Source organism: Hipposideros armiger, unplaced genomic scaffold (genome assembly GCF_001890085.2).
Source record: "Hipposideros armiger isolate ML-2016 unplaced genomic scaffold, ASM189008v1 scaffold_148, whole genome shotgun sequence".
NCBI classification, from domain to species: domain Eukaryota; kingdom Metazoa; phylum Chordata; class Mammalia; order Chiroptera; family Hipposideridae; genus Hipposideros; species Hipposideros armiger.
The window spans coordinates 1,102,386-1,113,107 of NW_017731498.1; the positions used below are offsets into that span (position 1 = coordinate 1,102,386).

At 30.6% G+C, this 10,722-nt stretch overlaps 1 long non-coding RNA gene across 7 annotated transcripts in view; it reads left to right on the forward strand.

Moving 5' to 3' along the window:
- Positions 1-10,722, forward strand: part of LOC109387132 (uncharacterized) — a 65,978-nt gene that overhangs the window by 46,496 nt on the left and 8,760 nt on the right. For all 7 annotated transcript variants that reach the window (XR_002124914.1, XR_002124912.1, XR_002124913.1 and 4 more), the window contains 2 exons: positions 1,659-1,713; positions 5,238-5,305. This is a non-coding gene — a long non-coding RNA (uncharacterized LOC109387132). The remainder of the gene's footprint in view (positions 1-1,658; positions 1,714-5,237; positions 5,306-10,722) is intronic.

Here is a 10,722-nt window from a genome sequence, read left to right on the forward strand (position 1 = left end):
TAAATGTATTTTTAGGATTAAATAACATTCATTTTCAGGAAAAATTCTTAATTGTTCTTAAAATACAGTTATACTTTCAGTGTTCCTGTTCTATTGAAATAGTTATCCTTAAGAGAGAAAGAATATTTGGATAAACTAAAATAGAGATAATTTAACATATCTATGTGTGAAAGGACTTGAAGCTATTCATTATTTATCATTGATGTATAATGCTACTTTATAACAACTTATATTTTAAGCATTTGTCAGCTATAATAACGTTAATAGAGGTTTTATAGTATTGCTGAGGATTCATGAAAGATTAGATACAATTATCTTAAAACTTTTTAAAATGTTTATTTGAAGCAGTTTTGTACGTGTGTATATTTTATGTGGTTTTTTCTTTACTAACAAATACATCCTTAATCTATTTCTGTTTTTCTTCAAATAAGACCTAATTTGAAAGTATTTTCAAAACTCAACATGTAATTAATATGAGGATATAAACTTTTTATTAAATATTATTTTGAAGTAGAATTTCATTTCTCAGCACCATAAACGACACTTTTGATATTTCATTAACATATGACTTGCCTTAGTTTTACTTTCCTATTTTCATGGTTAGAGTCACTTGGAAGAGAAACGTGCAGCATGTTTCAAATGGGGCTGCTGAGACACATTAACTGCTGAGACTGATTAATCTACTGGTTAATATTTATTAAATTTATTACTGTTTGTAAATGTCTTAATGCTTTAAAAATCCTTTGATATTTGTTATTTTTTTATTCCATAGGTTTCATACTAACTATATGTTTAATAATTTTATCCTGTGATCCTTAGAATTGTTTTTTATTTGTATTCTTAACATTATTTGTTTCTTACTGCGCTAAGCAGAAAAATTACTTTTTCAATTTTGATAAAAGATTGGTTTTTTTTTTAACAAAATATCTGAATTTTAAGTATTACTATATTTTATACTTTTATTTTAATGAATCTCAAACCTAGCTTCCTTAACCAAGTATTTAAATTTATCAGCCAATTCTAGCATTTAACAAACTAATTTATAGATGTCCTAATTTTTCAGATTTTTAAAATATTTTTCAGAATCAAAAATTGCTCTTAAGTGATAAAAGAATTGCATTTAACTTTAAAGTTAGAAGCTCCTAAATAGAATCACATTGAAATTTAAAGGTAATTTGACAGAACAATTTATATTTCTGTTATGCATCAATTTTTTAGCTTTGTATTACACATTTAAAGTAGGTAAATTATGTGTGGAAATTTTTTTAATAGTTGGAATTTTTGTAAAAACTTTATAGGCTAAAATCTTATTTCTTTGTTAATAATGTCTGATGTCAAACATGTGGTGATGATTAGATATGTGGAACCTGGGAGCCTGGAGCTTTTTATAAGCAAAATATAATTTCATTTCTTGATTCAAGTTTAGATACTTTCTTATTTTCCAGGAGAAGAGCTAGGGAAATTATTCTTTATGAATTTATTCTGAACCTGCATAGAGCTCTTCTGAGAATTTTGATAACTGAGCAGTTAAATCTGAACTAGTAGCTGAAGATCATTACATGTCATTAATATTTTTTTTACATACATTATAAGTTTACTTTCTAATCAAAACACCAATTTTATCTTTTCTTCTCCTTCCCACATCCTGCTTTTTAAAGAAAAAATTCCTTCTTAAGTAAGTCTATCCTGTAGTGATGTAAACAGACCTGCTAGGTAAGTTTGGTTGAACCTTCTTTTTTTTTTTTCTGTGTTGTATATGCTTTTCTCAGTTTGCTGCTGCAGCAGCAGCAACAGTGAATAAACAAGTATCACCACAGCCCTTGTTCTTGTCTCTTACAGCTGGGACTAGGGGCTGGAAGATTGCTGCTGGTTGTCAGCTGTTGTACAGAATAGCATCAAATATGCAATAATGGTGGCCAAAGGAGCCTGCACCACCATCTTTTATAGGCCAGGTGGAAAGGGCCCAATTGTCAGTATAACCCATATACAGTATAATGAATACATTCTTTGACAAGAAGGTATTTTTTCCCAAAGTAGCATAAAGAGAACAGAAGATACTTATAGTTAGACTCATTATTTTTTACTTTTTACTTGGTTTTAGTTAATGTAGTTTTTATTCAGTTAATTTCATCTGTTTGAATGGAAACCTGTCTTCTGGAAATAAGTATGGTTTCATGTTTTTTCACTGTTAGACTGGAAGAAATGAATAATTAGTTGCTGATAGTACAAGTTAGGTAATATACTGAGGAAAGAAAAGTTGACTGTGGGTGGCCACATAGGAGTCTTTCTTCTTCTTTGGGGCCATATTCTCAGCCCATACTGTCTTCATTTTATAGCCCAGTCTAAACAAGGCCAGATTCTTGTTGATTTCACTGTAACTGAAAAGAACACCATCCTGTACTACTTAATATTATGTATAACTAAATACAAAGTGTGCTACAGGTGTAAACTCATGTCTTTACTTTTCCGCACTATTAAAATAATGTCATATCTGAAAAGTTCAGATGATTCTAAATCTTTTGGAAACAGGACTTTGTAGTTTCAAATAGTATAGCAGAGTGTTTTTGATTTTTACAATTCGAATTTGCACAGATTTGCATAACCTAAATATCTATACATTTTCCTCCTCTATTATATCTAAATAATTCCAATAGGTTGTAATTACAGGTAAGTGAATAATAGATTTCTATTGAAGTTGTGATTTCATTTATAGCACACTTGCTGGAAACTACAAATGACATTTTAGTGTGCGAGTTTAATGTCTTAATTTAAAGTCTGACATTTGTATTCTTTTAAAAAGGTAACCATAATTTTCCCCTGGTCATCTTTATCAAAATCACAACTAATCACTCCTGCTCTTAATGTTTTTCCTTAGCAATTACAGTAAACTCAGAATATTAGTTTCTTGCTAACATTATAAAAAAAAACTTTGTTGTAGTATGTGGTTGGTTATCTGAATTAAAAAAATGAGCCCACAACTTGCTTTAACAAGAAGTCAAACATATTCAACCATAAATTGAGATTACTTTTTTATTGCTAATACTTAAGTGTTTTCTTTAATACGTTGATGGAATTTAACAGATAATATATTTATTACTGTTAATCTTCCCTTAACCAAAAAGTGAGTTGCATAATCCTTTATATTGAAATAATTTGTTTTTACTATTAATTACTATGTAAAATGTCTGTGGTCCACCTGTACCAGAATAACCTGGAATACAACATTTTTCCAGACCTGCTGAATCAGAATCTGGAGCTGGGACTCAGGAATTTGTGCTTTTTACAAGCTGTGATTTATTTTTTTTACTTATTTTAGATGCACCACATGTGAGAAGCACTGCCCAAAATGAAATGAGGGAGGATTCTTCACACCAATAAACCATTTACATTTTCTGGGGTTTTTTCTCCCCCTCTTTGTTCATCATGGATCTAAGCTCAATAACTAATATGCATCTTGTCATTTCTACATTAGTTTCTAGATCAAGTCTTAGTATTTCTCACATGAGGAAAATGTGTATTTATGAGAGCTTTATTTTTGTGCAAGTACCTTGGGCCAAATTTTAGTCTATTTTATTTGTTTGGAACATTTAGTATGCCTGCACTTGATAAAACTGATCACTGAAGAATTTTTTAAATTTTTATCTAGATAGTAGTTATTTTTCTTAAATGTGCTTCCAAATACTGAAGAACTTTTCTCATAGGAACTTTTCTTGTGGGAGCATTTGACAAAATTCTATAAAGTTGAAGATATACGTAGACTTGAACCCAAGAATTTCATTTTTAGATTTCTAGATAAACTCAGACATATGATAAAGTCTTGTTTATTTTTACTTTAATACGGAAAAAAGTGCAAAACAATTAAAATGAAAATGTTAAGCAACAGAAGAATGGCAAATTGTGACATAGTCATATGATGAACTGTTTGTTACACTGCTATTTAAGAGAGCTATGTGTATTGTCATGGATGAATGACAAAAATAAGTTGCAAAAGATAGTTATTAGTATAACAACATTTATATAAAATACATATATAGTATGGTGACATTTATCTAAAACTTGAAAGCAATGATATATATTGTTTTAAATACTTGAATTTGTAGTAATAGTGTAATAACTTGCCCAGAAAATAAATTCCAAATTCGGAATTGTGATTGTATCTCAGGAGAAAGGGGAATGGGATCAGGATATGTTACAAAAGGGACTCAACTTTATGTGTAGTTTTTTTTCTTAAAAAGAAAATAAGTTAAAGTAAATACTCGTAGGCAGAATATTAGAATTCCATATGGGTGGGTTGCGGGGCCAGGAGTATTCTCTTGGTTTTTCTGTGGATTTAAAATTTATTTTTTCAAATGAAAAAAATATGCTGTCCTTTTTTTGGTAAAGATATTTCTTCAATAAGATGTACACGGAATGCTCCATTAAGAGCATGGATGTGTGGGTTTATTCTATTCTTTGACTTGTAGTAAGTGCTTAACTGTTAGTTGGTGAAGGAACTACAACTTATGTCCCACAGAAATCAAACATTCTAACTTAAGTTGCTAGGATATTTTTAAATTGTTTTATTTTTAAAGATAAGCTACAGTGTCTTCTTTTGCGTACTGGCTTTTAATCCTTCCTACTCTTTTAAGTAAAGGACAACCATGGAAGTTTTCCTTACCACCACTCTGTCATTTACCCTTTAATTCAGGCAATTTCACAATTATATTTTGTTTTGGCCATAGGTCATAACATTATTTCCAGAGATTTCTTTATGCATTTTGAACTCCACCTTAAGCTTTGTATTTACACTGTATTATAATAGAATTCTTGAAATTGGACAAAATATGGATTTTTAGATTTCGCAGTATACATGTTTATATGTGTGTATGCGTGAGAAACAGGGAGATTGGTCAATCTTGAGGTATGATCTTAAATTTATCTTAAAATATCTGGTATTATATGATGTTCTCCAGAAGCTCATGTGCTTCAAGTTAGACATTGAAGTATGAATTTTAATTACACTTACATATTTGACTTTTAAACTTCAAGAAGGTAAAAGTAATAGAAAAGTGAATTTTGAAAACTAATGAGAATACTCTGGACTGAAATATATAAATGCTGCTGCTGAGTTTTGTAATCTGTGATTGTTCAGTGCTGCATAGGGATAAGCAAATGGTGATTGTCATCTGCAATTAAAATTTTTTAATTTGCATAATGTGATCAAATTTTTAAAGTCTTCACTTTTATCTTTTTCCTAGGTTTAATAATAATAAGATGAAGACCATAGTAAAACAGCACCCTACTTAGTTCAGCATTTCTTAACCTTGTAAGTATTAACTCACAGTCGTCCTCCCATTGCTATAAAAAGTTACTGTTTGATGTCATGTTTTGCTTTATTTCTGTATTTTTTTTTCTACTATCCTAGAATGACAACTTTCTAACCCCCTTACTCTCTACACCTTGAATTTTGGTATTAATCCAATTTAGAGCAAGAATAATGCCATTGACTAATGGTAAGTTTTGTATTTTGGAAAGTATTTTACAGCCAGGCCCTAACATCTCTAAACCTGAGAGTCACAATTTTAATTTTCTTCAAAGGAATTTACAAGTAATTAATGGTCCTTTCTTATCATCATTATGTAGGTTAATTGACAGTTATTTTATGACAGAAATTTAACTATTTCTCCACTTGAGAAATAGTTTTTCATTAAAATTTTTTTTTTTTTTTTTTTTTTTACATTTCACTAGATTACACTTCAGACTTTGTGAAGTGCTGAAAATATAGCTGTAAAACTTCAGGAGGTGGGAAAAACAGGAAGACAATCCCTTTTCCTTCCTTTTATATATACACATGCACACATCTTTTTCTTAGACTAAGAAACATTTTTACCCAGATCCATTTAACTTTCGAGAAACTAGTAAATTCTAAGGGAATAATTCTAACAGGTTAGCTGAAATTAATACCATACCCCTGGAAAAACTCTCAAATCTAGATAATGATAAATGCACAAGGTACTTATTTTCCTGAAAGTATTTGAGACCCTATACCAAAAAGATTCGTTTCCACCTATTCCTTGATCTAATTCTACATCTCTAAATAAAGGAAACTTAAGTGCAGTTGTTTCTGTTCTTGATGTTGAGGGATGGCCCTGTTTAAATGAAAACTAGTACTTTAGATGCTTTTTTACATTATCTCATACCATTGCATTAAGTGACCCAATAAATAATTTGTATGTGTTGATAAGTGACCTCATGATCATAGATGATCAGCCATTGAACTCAATAAGTAGTTTTTAGGGTGGAAATCAATTAAATATTGAAAGCTTTTAATAATGAGCCAGTTTGAAGAGTAGTAGCCAAATGCCACAGGTCACTTCTTTTTCTAATTTTTTCCCTTTATATTTTTGTCTCCGGAAAACTAGAATGGAAACATTTGCAAATCCCCAAAGAATCCTATATAGTAATCCAGGCTTGGGTTTCTTAATTGGTTCCTTGGAAGCCAGCTCAGCTTTTCTTCAACTTAACTCTTAGAAAAAAAGAAGTCTTTCCAATTGGTATTGCACTCTTACTGTAGTCTGGAAGGCAATCCACTTTTCAAAAAGAAATAGGTGTCATTTAATTTCTAACAGATCTGTTAATATAAGCACATACAGCAGCATCCCATTCTTAACCTCTTTTCATCTCCTTTATAAATTTCTAAGCAAACAGCCTTTCTTGGATTCTCTCCAGCATCTTTTAAACATAGGCCATTTGTAGTATTTCATAGTTGGAATGCTTTCTGTTGTCTAGGTAGTATGCCTGGAGTTTCCTTTAATATAAGATACAAAAATGTTGGTGTTTCCAATGAAAATCCCGAGAAAAATAAGTACATAGTGACAGTAGTCAGTGATTCTATATGATTCTGTGTGTATACCCTCTTTTCTTATTTTTTTATGTTTGTTTAATGCCACTGAGTCTTTGAGATAGGGATTTATTTAAAGCTATTGACTTGTGGAATATGGATGTTCCAGAAGTTGTGGAATATTGGTGTTCCATATATTTGATGCTGTCAAAATTAAATAATGGAAGTGGTTTGGATTCGTTTTTACAAACTGCGTAGAGATGAAATATTTTTCAAGTTAATTTTTCAGTTTAAAGCTCTTACACTTGTTGCTTAACGGAGTATTCAGAAATAGTCATATTTCTTTTCTTATTTCCCACTTTTTCCTTTTTGAGCTATGTTTTGATTTTTCACATTGCATTTTGGGGTACATATGCTTAAATTATATAATTCTGTTATGTGAATTTAAAATAACTAAATATATCATTTGGTGCTAACTAAAATAACATCTTTAGCACTGTCAGCAGTTAAAATCATTGCTTTGATCTTGTTAATCTACATCGACAAAAATCTTAAGACAATGACTATAACTAGGAAACAAAACGAAGCAGAAAATTCACCTCTCAGTGCTATCAGTGTTATTAATCCTGTAAACAAAAGTGATAGAACAAATTACTTTATAATTCAGGAAACTTGTTAAATTTGCCTGCCCTCAAGAGATAGGCTAGTAAAAAGAAATGACAAAAATTATTTCTCTGAGTGATAATCAAGATAAGTTTTTAGAAGTGTTATTAAGTTAGCAGTAGAATAGCAATGTCATGTAATCATACCATTCTAGAAAATATTGTCAGTCCTTGAAATATAAATAGTGTAAATGTAGGACTGCCTGAAAGTACTGCAAATAAAATAAGAATAATCAGGGCAGTAAGTAATTGACATGGCAAATGATATAAAATCTATTGTCTTTTCAATAAAAATGTAATGCTTTTGGTATGCATCACTAGATATAGCTGAATTTTTTCTATGTTTAATTTACTTGTCATGGAAGTTTACTCTTGTGTAAATTACTGTCTGCCTATGTCACTCATGAGAAAATTTTATTTATTTTGAATAATTTTACAATATGAATTTTTCTGGGAGGAAGATTTTTGCCAAAAGAAAAAAAAAGCAAATTGCTCTTTTGGCACTTGGATTAGTAGCAAAGGGGGTAGTGTTATAGTCCAAAGCACAAAAATTTATGAGGGTGCTAGGTACTGACAGCATTTGGTGATAGATAAGGCTTTGCAAACTTACTGATATGATCAATGGATACGAATTTAGTAAATATATCAAATCTAGGCTCTTAAAGCTGTATGTTGTTCTATAATTTCTGAACAGAAAGTTTACAGTACACTACACCTGTTTTTCAGTCATTGTTCAAATAACTATTTTTTGAGATATTGACAATGTTTAAACAAATGCCAGGTGTTTCTTTCCTCAAAGTCTTATATATTTGACATATATATGTGTTTAACAGAATAGTTGAGTTAAAGCTGAGCTTTTATATATATAAAGGAAGGCTGTGTTTCTGCTCTCAACAAAATTAAAGCCATAAAATTTGAATTTTAGTGTGAAAATTATAGAAAGGGGATGGATTTATTGTTTTCTCAACCCGAACAACTTCTCATTTCAAGAAGGGTGAATCAGAGAATAATAGAGAATTTCTTATTTATGAAATTACTTTGAATATTTTCTTAGGAAAGTGGAAACAAGGCAAAATTTAATACCACAGGCCTTCATTTAAATAGGAAGTAAATATGCAAATATAATGAACCCTGGTATAATAGGGATTTCAAGTTCTAAGCATAAATACAGTAGGTAACATCCCCAGACTACTCTGTGCATTCTTGCCCTTTATCACTACTTATTTGTCTGAAATATATGAGTTTTCGAAGTTATCTCCATGTGAAAACAGGAATAAACTGAATGCAGTATTGAAATAAGTGTATGTCTAGATGTCAACCATCATACCTGACTTTTTGCCTAGATGGTCAGTTATAGCCAATAAATAAATTCATTAACATTTTTTTCAGTTTTGTTTTCCTTAATTTGGCTCTTCAGATTGTTTTTTGATACCCCTGGTATTTGATGCCCTATAGTCAGAACTTAAAATTGGCCCTAAATATAGCTTCTAAAAATAGTTTTTATATCTTTCTTTAGGTTAAACATACCCAAGTCCTTCCATTGGTTCTCATAGTATGAATTTTAGCCATTAGTATCTTAGATATTCCACATTGGCTCTGCTATACTTTGTTAGTATTTCTTTTAGAATAATGTGTATAGAACTGAACCCAATATACTCAATGTGGTTTGAGCTACAAAATACAGTGCATCTCTTATGAATAAGATACTTCTATTAATGCAACCTGATTCCACAGACTTTCCCTTTGTCAACATTGTTGGTTTATGTTGAATTGCCATCCACTGAAATCCTAACTTTGTCAGAAATATGTTTCAAATCCTACTATAAATTTAGATTCAACCGGTATTTATTGAATACCTATTCACTACTAGATGTGCTCATAAAAGTTTAAGATTGTATAATCTTAACAGGGCTATGAAGTAGGTATTAATAGGCTCATTTTACAAAGAGGAAACTGAGGCTACATGTACTGAAGTAACATCCAAAATCAGGATTCCATCATGGGTCTTCTGGCTTCATGTTCACTGTGCTGTCATTGCTGCCTCAATAAATTGTTTCTGCTGTTTTTTATATTGATAAAGTTAGAAATGCAGAAATTGACCAGTGAATTCTTTTGCACTCAGGATGATTTTAGAGCTTAGAAAACATGCCTAGAATTTTTTAGTGTTTTTATTAAATATAGCAATGCCTTATATAAGCTAGATGAACTGAAATTAGAGCAGTGTAAGATTAAAAAAAAAAATCCCTAAGCAAAAATTTGAAACAAAATTAGAGTTGTAAATCATTTACAAGGAAGTGAGGGGGAAACCATTAATTTATATAAAATTTGTGTTTTTTTACTCTTTAAAAAATGTTTGTTAAACCATTATAATATGGAAAGAAAACTAAATTAAGGTGTTTAAAGATTCCCATTTATTTACTCAGATTCCATGTTTAAGTTGACTTCTTAAGCAAGACATTTATTTTGTCTCACCTTTCAAAGTGACTATTTTTCTTAGAAGATCATCAGAATGAAAAGTTGATAAATATCAAAAGCCAGCAGAGATAATTAAGAGCCCACAGGCCAGAATGTAAACCAATAGACTTGGAACTAAGACTGTTGTATAAAGATAAAAGACAAGAGCTGAATGGTTTGTTTTATGATTTTTTTTTAATAGTGTTTTTTTTAGTCTGCTCCTAGTCATTAGGGTTTTTTCCATATCTAGATAGGGAGGAAGGTGGGTTTTCTTTTACATTTAGCAAATTTAGAAGCAGAGATTTAAGGGGTGGACCCACTATATTTCCAGTGGACTAAGAGGAGTGAAGAAATGGCATGGGTCATACCAGGAATCATTGCCACATAGCTAGTCCAGTTGGAATGGAGGATAGGCATAAAATAATGAAACAAAATATCCGCTCAGCACAGTACTCAATACTGAGAACATTTTTCTATATTCAAAAGTTGTTATGAATGGACAGGTAACCATAATTTGAGTGCAAAAGAAGAATGTAAGAAGAAAAAAAGTTAAAATAGCATATTTATTTATGTTCTCATCAAACCTTTTGTATTATATTTCTTGGCTGAAATTATGGTATGTTTGTAATTTATTCATATCTAGAGAGTAAAATAAACAAAATTTTAAAACTAAAAAAATATAACTGTTTAGGGCCAGCCGAGTGGCGCGATGGTTAAGAACTGGCTTGGGACGCCAGAGGGCCCCAGTTCAGATCCCACATATGAGGGCCAGTGACACTGCCCTCT